The following is an 18,031-nucleotide window of genomic DNA, read 5'->3' as shown; positions in this document are numbered from 1 at the left end:
TGGATCCAATGCTTCTTTCCAGCCACCCGCACTGCTGTTTGGGTGACCAACAGTACCTGGTAGGGTCCCCTCCAGCGAGGCGCGAGACAGGAAGACCTTTCGTAGGCCTTCACTAGGACCCAACTTCCAGGCTGACTATAGTGTCCTGGGCCCGTAAACCGTACAGGTAAAGCTGATTGGACCTGAAGATAAATGAGATACAGATTTTTAGTGAACTGGTTACAGTAGTCTACAAGCAATACATTCTCGACCTCCCTCAAGGTTTTGGGCTTCGGAAGGCCCCAAACGTTAACAGGTCTCCCCATCACTACCTCAAATGGGGAGAGCCCAGTCTTAGTTTGAGATGTGGTACGCATGGCTAACAATACAATAGGTAAGGCATCTGGCCATTTCAGTTTGGTGCCGGCACATGTTTTTGCAAGCTTATTCTTTAGGATGCCGTTATGTCTCTCTACCAACCCAGCACTTTGAGGATGCCTAGCTGAGTGAAATCGTTTTTCAATGTGTAACGCTGTGCATATTTGCAAAATTACTGCTGCAACAAAATGGGGACCATTGTCTGACCAAATTACCCTTGGAAGCCCAAATCGTAGAAAGAATTCCTTTACCATAGTCTTTGCAGTGGTCATGGCAGTAGCATCCTTAACAGGGAAAGCCTCGACCCATTTACTAAAAGCACAAATAATCACAAGAACATATTTTAGATTGTTACACCGTTCCATCTCAATAAAATCAAAGTGAATGACCTCGAAGGGGACAGAAGGGGGCCCAAAACTACCCCTTGGAGTTGCTGTTCCCTTCCCCACATTGTGCTGTAAGCAAATCATACAATTCTGAACATGTCGCTGTGCAATCTTCGAAATGTTATCATTCACCCAGACTTGTTCTAACATTTTTGTGATCTGCAGAGCACACACATGCGTAGGACCGTGTGCCATCGTAACCATTGCCAGCACATATGAATCAGGAAGCAACCATTTCCCTTCAGATGTATCCACCCAACACCCATCGTCATCTAGTTTCCCCATTCCTTCGGCCCACTTTTTAGACTCTTCTATTGTGGCATCAGTTTGGATATTTCGCACAGACCCGATACCCTCATCCATTACATAGACATCTTTTGTTTCCCTTAGAGCATACATGTCTGCGCTAAGGTCTGTAGCCGTTTGCCTGGCTATGTGGTCAGCAAAAGCGTTCCCTTTTCCCACATCATCTAGGACCTTACGATGTGCTGCACATTTCATGATCGCTAACTGACTAGGGAGTGAGAGTGCCGAGAGCAATTGTACTATCAGGGGACCATGCTGAATCTTGGTCCCATGTGAGGTTAGGAACCCTCTTTCCGACCAGAGCCTCCCAAAGTTGTGAGCCACCCCAAAGGCGTACTGGCTATCAGTATATATGTTTACTATATGCCCTTCGGAGAGTTCACAAGCTCGGGTCAACGCTATAATATCTGCAGCCTGCGCTGAGTTATGCAGAATTTTCTTAGTTTCAACAACCGTACTCAACGTAGTAACTGCGTAAGCAGCTGTAGATGTACCATCGGGGAGTTTGAAGCAGGAGCCATAACAAAACAGCTCCCCTTCTGCATTACCCAAAGGAGTATCTATAAGGTCTATCCTGCCTTCATTTCCTGTTCAGTAGTATACAGGCAGTCATGTAATTCTTCGTCACCGCAAACAGTATTTTGCGGGAAAGGTAGAAGTTCAGCCGGATTAAGAACACAACACCTCTTAATTTGAATGTGAGGGGCAAACAGAATTAATTCATACCTTGTCAGTCGTACAGAGGTGAGGTGTTGCGTTTGGGTTTTATTCAATAGAACATCGACAGAGTGAGGTACCATCAAAATTAAATCATGGGCTAGGACCATTCCCTCACTCTGTTTTACAGACGCGGCAGCAGCAGCAACAGCTCGCAAACATCTTGGCAAAGTGCATGCGACAGGGTCAAGGGCGGAAGAGTAGTAGCCGCACGGCCTATTCTTCCCTCCGTGTTCCTGTGTTAACACAGCCAAAGCACATCCATCACATTCATGCACAAACAACACAAAGGCCTTGTCATAATTTGGAGTACCCAGAACCGGTGCAGAGCATAACGCGGTTTTGAGAAGCTCAAATGATCGTTGATGTTCCGATTTCCATGGCAGCGGCAAAGAAATGCCCTTCTTCGTCAAAGCCAACAGCGGTTTTATCACTAGTGAAAAGTTTGGGATCCACAACCTACAGTAAGAAGCCAATGCTATTAAGGCTCTGACTTCCTTCTGTGTATTTGGAACAGACATGCCAGAAATGAGTTTTCTTCTTTCAGGTGTCAATCTTCTCCCCTCCTTTGACAGGAGGTAGCCTAAATAGGCGACCTCCTGACAACAATATTGAAATTTCTTGAGCGAAGCTTTATGACCGTTTTCGGCAAGATGAATAAGTAACAATATAGTGCCTTCTTTACAAGCACTTTCAGAATCTGCAGCCAAAAGCAAATCATCGACATACTGAAGTAGTGTACAAGTAGGTGGCAATTCAAGGGTGTCAAGCTGCTCTTTCAAAGCTCTACTATAAATGCTTGGACTTTCAGTATACCCTTGAGGCGCCCGAGTAAATGTAAATGAACGTCCTCCCAAGGTGAACGCGAACAAATATCTACTCTCCTTGTGTATAGGAATGCTAAAGAAAGCATTCTTTAAATCCACAACACTATAGTTTCTCTGATATAGTTGTACATTTACAAATAGGTCAACAGTAGGGCAAGGTCTCAGTTCGCGACCCCGACAAGTGGCCTGCAGGCATATTAATTATTCATGTGTACGGAGGTCACAACGGCCAGAATCTCACTCAGAATGTCATTTGGCCTCCATTTTGATGTTCAGGGTGACTTTCATATAACAAGAGAACCTAAAATGGCGGCTAAATCCAAGATGGCGACTTACATTACTTTTCTCTAAGGTCAAGACCTTGCCGTGGAGTTTGTTCGCATATGATGTTTAGACAACTTGGCGTAGGCCAATACACATACAATTGTTGCGATAGGAGGCATAATATTGTTTCAATTCCGACATAACCTCTCTCCCTGGCTGTTCAGCCAATACCTTGCTTTTCTTGCCCACCGCATTGCCGCTCTCTTCCCCAACTTTCAATGCTATGCCAATGACACTCAACTCATTTCAGGCTCCCTTCAGACACCTCCTCTCCTTCTCTCATCTCTGACTGCATGTCCGCCATCCAGGAGTGGTGTGCGCCAATGATCTCTGCCTTAATGCCAGTAAGACTGAGATTCTCCTCATCAGCACACCTGCTCCCTCCTTTCCTGTCACTCTCTGGCCAGCCACTCTTGGCCCTCTTCCTGCTCCCACCTGTGTGGCTAAAAACCTCAGGGTCATCTTCGACTCCACACTTTCCTTCTCTCGTCACATCTCTGATGTCTCTAAGAAGTCACACTACTGGCTGCACCTCCTTAGAGGTATTCTTCTTTTTCTCTCCTTCCCCCAGAAGCTCACTGTCTCCAGAGCTCTGGTTCTCTCTACACTGGACTACTGCAACAGCCTCTTTACCTAAATCTGCCTGCCTCTACTCTCCGCCCTCTGCAATTCATCCAAAACAGGACTGTGAGACTCGTCCTTGACCTCAAGCCCAGGGATCGTATCTCTCCAGGACTGAAATCTCTGCACAGTCTCCCAGTGGCGGCGAGAATTAAGTTCAAAACCATCTGCATTGTCCATAAGGCCTTCTGGGACCTGGGACCTCAATACCTTCAACTCTCTCTTCCGAAATATCTTCCTTCTCGAGCACTTCGCTCATCAGCCTCCAAATTCCTCAGATTCAGTCGCTTCTCCAAGCAGTGAGTTGGTTGTAGATCTCTTTCTTCTGCTGGGGCCTCCCTCTGGAACAGCCTCCCTGCCTTTCTGAAACTTGAGGAGAACCATCTCCGGTTCTGGAAGCACCTCAAGACCTTTCTCCTTACTTCTGCTTTCTCTCCTCCTCTCCCCTACTGATTTCCTGGCTGAATCTGAAACTGCACTGGTTCATAACTACCCTCTGATCTTTGGCCCAGGTCCTCACCACCCCCCGCCCTGGCAACCCTGCTTTTGGGAACTGTTTCTGTATCCCTACAGCCCCTACTAGCACTTGACACCTGACGTCTGCAGTTACCCTTGCACTTGCCACTAGCTGGCTGCACTTTTAATTATTGTTTTTATTTATTTTATTGCTATCCTATGTACTGCTCCACTTTTCCCCTTCCCCCAGTCCCCTGCACTTGCGCAATCTCAATTTCACCTGGCCTAGTAGGATCGCTGTCTCTGTCTTCCCTCCATTACCTGGTCGTGCCTTGAAACACTTGTGTATAGGCGTGTTATAAATGCCTTATCATATGATATCATATCATAATCAGTGGTTGAGCCTTCACATACAGCTTCATAGAAGTGGTCAGTCCTGCAAATTCCCAATTAGTCTCCATCCTTCAGAGGCATTGGTCTTGTCTTATATTTTCCCTCCTGCTCTCAAATTGGCTCGGAGTTTCACTTCAATATTCCTGGATTATAATTTGTTTCTGGGTTGTCTGTTCACGGCCCTCTTTCCATTGTTCTCAATGTATGCTCTATCCTCGCATGATGGGTTTGACCAAAGGAATACAATTCCTGGAAGCCATTTTGAATCCTGTGTTGTGGTTTATTTCTATTCCAAACTCTTCTGCTCACCTCTGTTTCCGCTGCTAGTAAGCTACATTTCCCGAGAAGAGGCCGCAGGCAAAACGATCATTCACTTAAAAGCAATGCCACACCACATTGTGGCCTAACTCACACCCACTGAGCTTCAATACCCTCAAAGTGCACCACAGACCATTTTGCACATTAACTTCACACACTCGAAGCATCTCCAGGCATCCACACGTGTTTGTATTGTAACAATGAGAATGTCTCTGGTTTGTTATTTTTAGTCTGCTGTCTCATCATTGTGGGCAATTTCTCACAACGATTAGCAGTGAGTATATAATCTATAAATGCTGGATATGTTCACCATAACTACTGTCCCCTATCTCATAGAGGCAGAGATTGAGAGAAGTATAACACATGCACTACCCTGCCTCTTCATACTCCCTCAATTTGCGGGCTGAGCTGCAATTCTGAGAAACCAGGAGCTTACAACATACAGCAGGGATGTTGTATAGCAGGTCTCAGTCCATTTCCTCGTGTGTCAGGACTTGGATGCCTTCCTGCACATGCCCATAAGCGCATGATCTTCCAACCACCCAGGCCAGAATACATGCTTTACAATCAAATGTCTGTTAGATCCCAGGCTTCCCCAACATTATGGGGAATGTGAACCCTGTCAACATTTGTCTTGTCCCCTTAGGTTATAGAATGCATCATTGGAAACTGGACGCAGAAGCACACTTTCAATATGCAGTTAATGAGCGATGCCACTGTCTACATCTTCCACTGCTGTTCATGGGTTGCAGGATTGCCCCATGTCTCCATGGTCCTTCACTCTAGGCTCCTGCCAATATGGAATTCAATATGTCTAAAAAGGCCTGATTTCTAGGTCTACGACATGAAAACCTCTAATTTCTCCACAATTCCTTCATCGGTTTACTTCCCCCTCCCCACTTGCACTTTTCTTTTTCACTCGGGCTCCCCACTTGTACTCACCTTCCCCACTTGCAGACGACTCCTCCACCCTTGCACCCCTCCATCCATGTCATCCACCATGGACAGTAGGGGCATGCCTAGAAGCAGAGATGATGATTTGAAGGTATGATTTAATCACAGTTACTGCACGCACATATACCTGTAATGCAGCACATTTATGTCCACATCCTGAAGCAAATTATCTGTTAAAAATGTGCCTAAAACTAGGTACCTCCTCCCTCTTCGAACCTGGCTCCTCAACCCCATCTATGATCCCCAGAATGTGCAGGAAGCAACATATGATGACACAAACATCTGGCTACATGGCATCAGTGAACTGGAATGTGTCTACCAGAAAGCAAGACTAGTCTCCTTGGATCGGACAAGAGGTTCCCTGCAATACAGCCTTGAAGTTATCAGTAAGAGCACCAACCTGGGTTTCATTTTACAAAGAAGGACCGTGCGGTACTGGGTGCTGAAGTCCAGCCCGGGCAATGGGCAGTCTGACAGTGTTTTTTTATAACTCGTCTAATACTGTACACGAGTTTGGTTTCTAAGCACAGATCCGGGATTGGAACCTCTGTTGCTCTGCGTGGTCTTGCTTCCAAGACCATCGTGTTGCCCCTGTCTATCCTCCCTGATGCTGAGTATCCACAGCATCACCCACAATGGCAGGCCAATGATTGCAGTGGGCGAGTCACCAGTGAAGAAACTGATTGAAAGTATGTATTTTTAGGCATTAGTTACATTTCCTACTTCTCCTCTTCCTCCCCCTCCTATGTCCCCCTCTTCGTCTCCTCGTCCACCTCCTTTAACTTCTTTTCCTGCTCATCATCATCATCACAATAAATTTTGCAGAACAAAAACACGATTACAATACCTAGAAAAATAATTTTGCCACTAATAATATACATCATATGCTCACTGTGCTTAGATAGACTCACCTCACTGATCATGTCCAACAAGGCTGAAAGGTGCGTCTGGGGTTGCTGTTGGTAGTTCAGAGGAGAATTGTCTAGCATTTCGGTATTGGACTACCCATGTGGGATGAGTCAGACTGATATGCAAACTGATATTTCTCCAATGTGAAAGGTACAGTGAGTTACAATGTGATTGTACACCCTCCCGAGTGGGCACCTTCCCATCAAACAGGTTATTTGTTTGTGTTCATTTGCGGTAGTGGGGCTCACAGAACATTTTGTGAATTTATAGGAACATGGGGTTTCACCCTAGGTTACCCAGAGTAATGCAGACGTGGACCGCTTTCTCACTGTACTTAGTGAGGCCATAGCTTCACCTCACTGATGAGACCCGACTGGGCTAAATCATGTGTCTGAAGTTGCTTTTGGTACTCTTGTTCAGAGGAGAATTGCCTATCATTTTCGTGCTGGACTATCTGAGTGGGTGGGACCACATTGATATGCAAATTAATATTTATCCTCTATGAAATGTACAGTGAGCTAAAACCTGGTTGTAGACCCTGCCGAGTGGGCACCTTTACATAGAACAGATTACTTGGCCATGTAATAAGTCACAATCTGTGTGTCGGAAGCGGCTGTAAACAATTGACTGAGGGTGGAGAAGCAGCGCGGCTAGATACACTTCCCTGCTATGCCTCTGCTGCGTCTTGTCCCATCTCTTGGTTCTTTCCTGTAGTGTTTAACCCCGTTGACCCTGTGGAGAGTCAAGAGAAGTTGAGAGAAGTGTCCAGGCATTCCGGGGGGGCGGGGTGCTAGGCTGGAACTGGGGTCAGAGCCATGAGACCCAGCTGAAGAGGTGCATAAGAAGAGCTGCGGAAGGTGAGCCATGATATGATATGACATGATATGACATTTATAACCTGCTTATACACAAGTGTTTCAAGGCGTGAGAGGAGCTCCAGTTAACCTGGTAAGCCCGATAAGGGGATTGTTCTATTCTCCATCCCATTCACCTCTGCTTCCCGCCTCGCCACATTTGGGGGGCTATTTGCACTGCAGGAAAGGAAAGTCCAGAAAAGTGTAAAGAGAAAAGGGAAACGGGGACCAATTACCAGAGAAGATCATGCCACGGTAAGTGCATCCTGCACCTCATGATGCTATTGTGACACTATCTGGAACTCTGAGGTACCCTAACTTTACCTCGGGTAACCTAACCTTACCTTACCTCGCATTGCACTGCACTTGCTTGGTGTTAGGGTTGGGAGGTCGAGCAGAGAGGTCTTTAACCCTTTTGGCACCTTTTACTTGCTTGCACCCCACATTCCCCTTGCCTTGTTGAGGGATAAGACCTATGGCCTCTATCTACTTCCTCCAAAGTGAGGCCCTAATAGATGACTTATGGGCCCCGGAACATGATGGCCGAGGGATGGCGACAAGTTTCGAGGGCCTGCTGGTACAGACACTGGTGATGAACTCAAATTCTCTGCAACTCCAGGTGCAAATCCTGGAAAATGCTGATAGCCCCCCTGGAATTGAGCCTGGTGCCTTCCCCCGACCAGGGGGAGGCGCAAAATGAACAGTTAAGGTTGGGCCACCTGGCTTCACCCGCTATATGGGCCATAGGGAGGTTGACTACACCCCTTAAGCAACGGCAAAGGCTTCTTCTTTTGCCTGGGCTGGAATATACAGTCAAAGCCACCACCATTAAAAGGAAAGTCCAGGACTTCTCTAAAAAAAGAATAAGCAGAGGTCTCGGTGATCTGGGGCAGCAGGTACAAGGAGGGAGTAAAGCATTTTGGAACTGGAGAAGACGGACGCGGATGACCAGTCTTTGATACACCATAGAAGGAGACAAATTGGAAGTCTCCCTTATACTGGCCTGTGTCTATGAAATGTGCTACTCCAGTTAAGTCAGATACTGGCCTCTGCCCCACCCCAGCCTCTACACCAGGAATTAGAACTACCCCCCGGACAAATAACATTGGAAAACATGCCAGGGGTGGCAGTGATGGAAGGGATGTTGCAGGCCTTGAACTTCGTACTGAACTCACTAGTAAACGTATTTGAAGTATGGGTAAGGATCACGAAGGAAGCAGAGATATATTTGTGACATTTATTATAATGCAGTATGATAAACGAGCAGCAATCAGACAGACAGGATGGTATGTCGAGTTCCGCCAGCTGGCATACAATTATTGTTTACATTCGAGTCACCCACGCTCTTCTCTCACAAGCGCATCTCCTGTGTTCTGAGAGGCGCTCTAGTGGAATCCTTCTCGTGCCTGCTTGTCACGATTACACATATTCATTTGTACATATACTACACCTCTCCCCTCCTTAAACTCCTTTAACAATAAAGGAAAACCTAACACTATAACTATTTTACAGTCTTCCTGCATGCTCTGCGTTCCCACACAAAGTCCTTCATAAGACGAGGATTGTGGATAATCTTTCCTCTGCTTGACACGCGTGAAGAATCTGTTTTAGGTTTTGGCAAGGAAGATTCCAACATGCTTTTTCCATACCCCACATCCCTGCCACGCTCTTCACAATCATCAGAATCCTCACCACTACCCATCTCTCTAAGACGTTCATGGCCACGATACTTTGGTGCATTTACTCTGAGTGGTTCCAGCACACATACTCTCTCTAAGTTCCAGACTCTTCCATCCTTAACCCTTACTGCATGCCTAAACGCCTCAACCACACCAAAAGGTTTTGACCACTTGCATGGACCATTCCTGAAAAACAGGTGGAAGCTTGATCCTCACCAATCCTCCAACCATCGGTATTGCTCCCTTTATGTTGCCGCTTGTGGATCTATCATGGGCCCTCTTGTTCTTTAGCTGCACTGCTCTAATGTTCTCACACGCATCTCCAAAATCTTTCTTTACAACAGTCATCCTTTTCATCCAAGATGGAGTCAACTTAGTGTTGGCCTTGTGACCCCTGCTCATTTCAAATGGCGACAGTCCTGTCGTGCAATGTGTTGTGAAATGGTGAACATTTATCTTCTGCCTGACAGCTTCTTCCCATCTCACACCATTGGCCCATGCCCATCGCACAGCATCCTTAAGCACTCTGTTGAAACGCTCAACAATCCCGTTGGTCTGTGGGTGATATATGGCATTTCTTTTATGCACAATAGAATTCTCTGCACAACACTTTTGCATTTCCCTTGAGTGAAATTGAACCCCATTATCCGTTAATATGCTCTTGGGCAAACCTTCTCTCCCACAAGCTTCAGTTAGAAATTCAACAACCATCCTGGCAGTCATGTATGGCCTAATCAGAACCTCGACCCACCTAGTCAAAAGGTCAATAATCACCAAGCAATACTGTTGCTTACCCTCACTGTAAATCGGTCCCAATATATCCATACCAATGTCATCCCAGACGTTACTTGGAAGATCCGTGACCACCATGAGATATTTCTCATTCACACACCCTCTATCACTCTCTTTACAAAGGATACAGTGTCTTATAACTCTCTCGATCTGTAGGTCATATCCTGACCACCAGAATTCGTCACGTATCCTTTGCTTCGTCTTTACTATACCCTGGTCGCCTTCATGGCCCAAATCAATGATCCTTTGCCGCAGACTCGTGGGCGGAATAATTCTGTCGCTCCTCATATCTCTATTATTCTCCACTTTGAGTTCATTGGCAACATTCCAATATTCTGTCACTCCATTCTCTTCATATTTGACCTTCATTGAGAAGATTTCACTCTTATGATTTGTCTCAAACATATCAATGTACTGTCTAACTCTTCTGCTTCCTCCCATTCTTTCTCTGATATGGAAAGGGCATCAACGTTCAGCACTACTTCAGACCTCATATCCTCATCATCATCTATCTCTGAAATATTGGTAAGCCTTGAGAGGCAGTCAGCAGCTCGATTCCTTGTACCTGGCACATATTTCACCACACAGTTATAGTCTTGCAGGAGTATAACCCATCTTTTTATACGATTTGAGACATTGTCCAAACCTTTATTCATTATGACATGGACCAACGGTTTGTGGTCCATACGGAATTCTATTTCCGCACCCCTTATAAAATTCTGGAACTTCTCTGCACCCCACTTGATGGCCAGTGTTTCTTTTTCAATGGCTGCATATGATTTTTCAGCTCCTTTCAACAGTCTGGATGCAAGAGCAATCAACCTCTCATTGCCATCAATTTCCTGCGTAACGACTGCCCAGAGGCCATTTTTCTCCCCACTCTTGAAATTTCTCAAAGATGGTGCTTTATTCAATTCACGTTTTATCCACACAAATTCCTCTTCACACTCCATGTCCCATGCAAACGTTTTCCTTTTTAACAATTTACGCAGGGGAATAGTGTGCGTAGCAAAGTCTTGCATGAATTTTGAGTAGTACTCCGCCATGCCAATGAAGGTACGTACTTCTTCTTTAGATTTGGGTCTTGGCATATTTTCTATAGCATCTAGTAATTGTCTCTTTGGCCGCACAACATCAGCTGATATTGTATGCCCCAAGTACTCAATTTCACGACAATCAATTCTGCATTTCTCTTTACTCAAGGTCATGCCTGCCCTATATAATTTTTCACACACATATCGCAGTCTCTCATCATGTGTCTTCTGATCAGTGGCATGGACCAATATATCATCTTGGAAACATATGATGCCACGGTCCCCTTGAAACAACGTGTGCATAATCTTCTGAAAGACAAAAGCAGCAGATATAAGTCCAAAAGGTAATCTTTTGTATTGGTACAAACCCTCTGGTGTAATGAATGCTGTCATACTCCTGGATTCCTTGTGTAACTTCACTTGGTGAAATGCTGAATTTAAATCAAGGGTGGAGAAATTCTTCGACGGACCAATAGTTGACACTATCTCTTGGATGTTAGGGAGTGGGTGTCTGTCTGGTATTATGCACTTATTTAACTCCTGCATGTCAATGCATATTCTCAATTTCCCAGATTTCTTCCTTAATACTACCAGGGGAGAGACCCATTCACTAGCGTCAATGCTCTCTATGACACCTTGCTCTTCCAGGTTCTTTATCTCCTTTTTTACCTCTTCTCTCATAGAGAGAGGAATGTTGTGTAATTTCTGCGCCACTGGAACACACCCCGGTTTCATCATGATCTTATGTACAAAACCTCCCAGACATCCGATCTCATCCTTGAAGACTCCTTTCATCATTTCTATATTGTCTTCTGTGCCTTTTTTTTCTGTATGGGTTCTTATATTATTGCCTTCAATGTTCATTACTGACTCATCGGTGCTGGCATCCAATTTTACTTTAAGTTTACTTTGATGGGTCCAACTTAGCAGAGGAATTCTTCCAGCTCTCGTGATGTAAATTTGTCCATTCGCTCTCCTATTTTTGAACTTAAGCGTGCCCCAAAACCAGCCGATAATATCTATTTTAACCCTACCATAAGTTCTGGGTTTTATGTCACGTTCGTGTAAATATTCATTTTTTTCTTTGTCCCACATATCTGCGGTATAAGAGTGTACTTAGCGCCAGAGTCAATCATCATGTGCATATTCCCTCTATCTACGCACACCATGGCCTTTGGACTCTCCTTTTTTTCTTCGTTTTTCTTATCAGATATGACAAATACACATTCGTGCTCATCACCGTCACTATGATCATTATCGCCGATCTAATTCATAGAGGTATTCTGTACTTTACAACATCTGGCGTAGTGACCTTTGCTCTTGCATCTACTACATATAATCTTCAAAGCCGGGCATTCAGGATTATCCGCCCAATGGTCCGTACTGTCACATCTAAAGCACCTGCCAGTGTTCCTCCTTCTTGGACTGCTCCTTTGCTTGCGTGGACTCCTTTTCCTTACATATGTCTTGGATGCACCTCTGCCTCTCTTGTCCTCATTCCATGACGATCTGCAAGCTTTCTCCAACCTGCTCTTACCGCTGGTTATATCTGTCACTTGGGCTATTGATTCGTTACTCTTATTAGTATTCATTACGGCACTACTTTTCGGGATATCATGTTTAATTTCAGCAGATTGTACTGTTTTCTCCAATTCTTGAACACATTTTTCAGTGTGTTCGACCTCTTTGGCTATCTGCAGGACTGTATCAAGTGGTGGATCGTCCTCGGCCCATAGCTTCTCTCTCACTTTGCTGCTCCTGCACTCTAACATGAATTGGTCGCAAAGTCTCTCATCCAATTTTGCATTAAAATCACAAGTTCTGGCCAATTTCCTCAATCCAGTTATGTATTGTTCAATGCTTTCGCCTTCCTCCTGAATTCTTTTCCCAAATTTGTAGCGTTCAAGGATAGTGCTTACTTTTTTTTCGTAATGTTTGCTCATCTTTTTTGCTGAGAATCATATTCATTCAGGTCTGCACTCTCCTGAGGAAGTAATTCATATAAATCTTCAAATTATTCTTGCCCGGCTGGGCCAAGACAGTGCAATAAGAGTGATTTCCTCTTTTCCACACTACAATTTTGACCACATACCACTCCTGAATAATGTTCAAAGGCCTTAATCCATCTCTTCCATGGAATTGTTGGCTCCCCAACATCTGATAGGAAAAACATTGGAGGTGGAACGCCACTAAAAGACATGATGATTGATCACTTTTATCCAACACGCGATAATAATTTTTGCAATGTGAGAAAATTCAACTGCACTCTTCACACTTCCACATGTGGTTCAGTAATATTCTCGAACTTGATGATGTGGCACAATATTCTAAAATGAACGTGGGATCACTGTGTATGGCTGGATTAGCTTCCTGTACTTTCCAGTGTGGCATTCACATTTATGTCAATGTGAAGTCTTCATTAATGTACACAGATTGTAGCACAACAGTTCTAGACTGCACTTGCTCTAGAGGTTCAAAGTGTTATTGTCTTAGTGTAACATATGATTTGTGTGTATAATAGTATTGACAGTGTTCAACAATGAGATGCCTGGGGACTAAGTTGCCAAATGTCTGTTTCACAGGGTCGCGTTCAGAATATATAATACTTAACATTAGAGTGCAGTGCACTTCTATAGCGTGTATTATGGTACACAACAGGAAGCCGTGATAGGCTGGGCACCAGGTAGGGGTGGAGCCGGGCTCCGGAAGGTAAAATCAATGCAGGCAGCGCCGACGCAGCAGGGACTTACTTGAGAGGCGTTGTAGTTGATTCGGTGAATGTTGCAGCCGCCGATGCGTCCGTATGAACGGAGTGGCCTGGGGACTGGGGAGCGTTGCAGCCGCTACCACGTTCGTATGAACGGAGCGGCCAGGTCCTTGATCCGACGGTGAGGCGAATGCACGGAGGATGACAACTGCCGGTCCTGCGGATTCATACAAAGGAGGCGGTGGAGCTCGATTCCTTGTTGCCACTTGCAGTGTGGGTAAGGATCACGAAGGAAGCGGAGATAAATTTGTGATATATTTATTATAATGCAGTATGATAAACGAGCAGCAAGCAGACAGACAGAATGGTATGTTGAGCTCCACCAACTGGCATACAATTATTGTTTACAATCAAGTCACCCACGCTCTTCTCTCACGGGCGCGTCTCCTGTGTTCTGAGAGGCGCTCTCATGAAATCCTTCTCGTTCCTGCTCGTCAAGATTACACATATTCATATTTACATATACTACAGTCTTTGACCTAAGAAAATGGGAAGTTCATGTCCAGTCGGGAATTCTCATGGAATTCGCTAAAGAAATAAGAGAATGTGATTCCTCTCTGACAGGGATACGAAAAGTAATGAACACCTCTATAATGACAAATATCTTGGAGTGGAAGTTGGACCTGGCTAACCATTCACGGGAGATGGTGGCAAACAAGGCCCTAACAACGAAAGCCCTGTTAAAACTGGACAAGCTTCTAGAAAAGTCTGATGGTCAATCTACGAGTAGAGCCTACTGGAATTTTAGGTGGGGCTGCAGAGGAATTGGCAGAAACATTGGCAATGACAATCTTTGATGATATCACCTATCAGATTCAGTGCTTAATGACTTTAGGCATTTGGCGCATGTAGTTGAGAGCGAGACAGATGTTGAAGGCAACACAACAAGACTGGCCCTGGAAGATCCTACAATCATATTTCCAGCTGGCCAAGAGGAGAGTGAAACAAAGAAAAAGAAACAGAAGTGGAAATCAGGGATTTCTATTGCAGTAGAGCCAATGCCCAAAACTAAGAATAAAAAAGTCAGGAATAATAATAAATAGACCACGTTAAGTTTCATTCAGTCGCTATCCAATCCGGTGGTGGCATCATCGAAAACAAAAAATAATCAGACAAAACCATCTTAGAAGCACAGGAGTAAATGCTCCCCTAATGGTAGTAAACATTCAGAGGGGAGATACCAAGAAGGGTCGATCAAACTGAATCCCAAGAGGTGGTTCGTATTGATGTGAATGAGCCTGTGCAGGTTAGGGAAAGCATTGGTAATCAGACAGAAGCGATCTGGGGCTGGGGTCCGGAAAGTAGAACTCCAACCCCCCCTTGTGAGCCAACCAAAGCACCCCATCAAGTTTGCCCCAAATTTCCTGTGAAGAAAATTACAGGCTGATAAAATGATACCAGGATCTGAAGTTCCAGTAAGGCCAACCACCGTGTCTAACCAGACACAAAATGAAGTGAGGGCGGATACAACATCATGTCCCTTTACTATTCCAAGGCTCTGGATTCAATCTAAAAAGAAGGTTACAAATCAGGGAGCACTAAACCATAGTACCTTACTGGAAATCGTTAAGAAAATCCCAGATGTATACCTACTTTCAATCAAGGATATAGAATGTGTCCGCTTTCTGTATAGAGACTAAGTGACAACCGTGGAAATCGGTCTAAAGTCCAAGCTGGCAGCGGAAGCAATTTTGGCAGTGGATCTAGACCTGAAGAACAGGAGTTATGAAGTGTCATGATCACTGCTTCCAAGGAGCCAGGACCAGCCCAACGTCCTTGGAAGCAGGCCCCTAACCCTAATCCTAGGCACCAGCCGGTCCCCACTGGGACCTGTTGGACCTTGTCCTGGCGCCGGTGGCACCAGGCTCATCAAAACCATTGGTCCCGGCACTGGAAGCGCCGGGCTCATATTAGCTGTGAGGATGCTTGGGTGGACTTACCTGCAGCAGACCATGCTGCTTACTTACCAGCCACTTAGAAGCTATCTAAGAACAGGAACTACTTTCTTACCTGGGTGGGGCAGCTCCACTCCCTGGATACAGCACTGGAACTCTTCTGGAAACTGGAACTCTTTTCTTACCTAGGCGGGGCCGTGGAAGAAGACGCCTCATCACTCCAAGGCTATTTAAACCACACCCAATAGATGAAGCGTGCTTCGCGTTATTCTGCATCTGCAGCAGAACGCTCACCGAGTCTGCTCCGGCTTTTCTTCTTCTGATCCTGGACCTGCAAGAATCCTACTTACCATTTCAGTATCCAGACATCATCAGCACCTGCAAAGAACAGAAACAACAGGTTAGCAAGGCGAACTTTACACGCAGTACTTACTCACCTGATCCATCGGCTGCGGCCGCTTCTTCACGCCGCATCTCCACCTGCAAAGGCAAAAGCATTGCCATACTTACCGGCACGCTGTGAATTCCGGATTTCTTCGTTCTGCATCGCCGCCTGTAAAGACAAAGTATCGTTAACAACTTACTGGCATTCTGCGGACTCTGGCGCTGCAAACCAATATCTGAAAGGCAAAAGAAAAGACATTAAGCAGGTATTTACTTACGTCCGTCACGCTCGTCGCAATCAAACGCCTGCAAATACTCTGGCGTCTCTTTAACACGAACTAAGCTGCAAGGAAAGAGACAGTTAGAGCGCTTGCCATACTTACGAACTTCCAGGCGCTTCACTTCATCTTCCATCTCAAGAGCCCTGCAATACATAAGGGAAAAGCATTATATAGAGTCTGCATATAAACGTGCCACGCATTTAAAGACTATAAAGACAAAAGGTGTCCAGAAACTCACCGCTAGTGCAGATAACGACGGTAACCATCCTCTGAATTCAAGAGGCCTATGTTTCACCAGTGAAGGAACTGGCAACGGCACCCTGCACCAGACGCAGATGGAGAGCCCAGCATTCACCTATATAAGGTGAGCACGTTGACCTGGGGGGGGGGGCTCTACGAAAAAGCTGGGAAGAGAGAGAGAGAGAGGGACATTCAACTACCCAGACCATTCACCCCCATATTCTTTCACCTGCAGAAACCTCACTCTTTGAGTCCGACACACAGTGCGAAGAGGTTCGACCCCAGAAGCCAATCGAGTCCTGCACATCACTTTTCGAGTTACAGACAGCTTCCTGCCAAGACCCGCGCCTCCGTGGGAATCAGGTGAGCGTTACATGAAGTCTCAATGACCCGGCCTGAGAAAGATCAAAAGATGCCCCAGAGGAGGTTGAGGGACGGGGGCATTGACACTGCAGTACTTGCACCTCCTTTGAATCTAGGTACCCATGTCTCAACAGCTGGGAGAAGTGGGATTAGTTTTGAATCTAGTCAACAACAACTCTTAGGGGAAAGGAGGACCTGCCCTATATGGCGCCTGGATTGATTTATTGAAGACATTCAATGTGGTATGCAGAGAGCGATTTTGGACTAATCTCAATGCCTGGAGAATGGCGAGAAACCTTTTAGCTACAATGGTAAGCCTCCATGAAGACATCTTCCTGAAGATCAGACTGAATTACAGCGGGTTAGCTGTCAGTCCCAATAGGAGTGGGTAGAGAGGTAAGGCAAGGTTGCCTCATAGCTGCCATTCTGTTCACCCTCTAAATGGCTGATTTGGACAGAGGTTTGGTTTCCGCTGCATTGATCAGCCCTAAAATAGGAGGTACTCCTTTCATATGGCTGGCCTATGCTGATGACATACTCCTACTGGACTGTTCTCCGGAAGGTATGCATCACATCTTAAAAGCAATATGGAATTGGAGATTAATGTGAAAAAATCTAACATAATGATCTGCAAAAGGTGGGGGAAACAGGCTCCCTAAGTTTTCCTTGGAGCGTTTACTAAAATTCTATATAGCCAAGGTACTCCCAGCTTTGCTCTCTGGGATTGTCACCAAACCTCTGCTCTGGGAGATCAACTGCATAAGAGTAGAGGGTCGACTCTGGAAAAAAGTACTGGGCCTGCCTCTCTCCCTTCCTATGGCCAGTCTAAGATTTAAACTGGGGCTGTCTTCATTAAAAATGCATGTGGACTGGCCGATCACTTCACTGTACAGATCGATTATAGTTCCACAAGTGAATTCTCTCTATGCAAATATTGCATCTACATTGTGACTGAATCCTCTGAGGCTAATAAATTAAAATTAATGGTAACAACAATTCTTTCAGATTGTGAAAGTGATGTTGAGGAGATTATCTCCAACCCACTCCGCACAAAGAGATTGATGAAAAGAACAGATTGTATACGCACCATGGAATTGATGAGTTCCTTAGTCCAAGTTAAATCCTTCCTCCCAAATGACAAAAAAATGGGAAACGTTACGAGATATCTCAGATG

This window comes from Ambystoma mexicanum, chromosome 5p (assembly GCF_040938575.1).
Source record: "Ambystoma mexicanum isolate Mex_15411 chromosome 5p, UKY_AmexF1_1, whole genome shotgun sequence".
NCBI lineage: Eukaryota > Metazoa > Chordata > Amphibia > Caudata > Ambystomatidae > Ambystoma > Ambystoma mexicanum.
Note: the sequence above shows the minus strand (reverse complement) of the source record.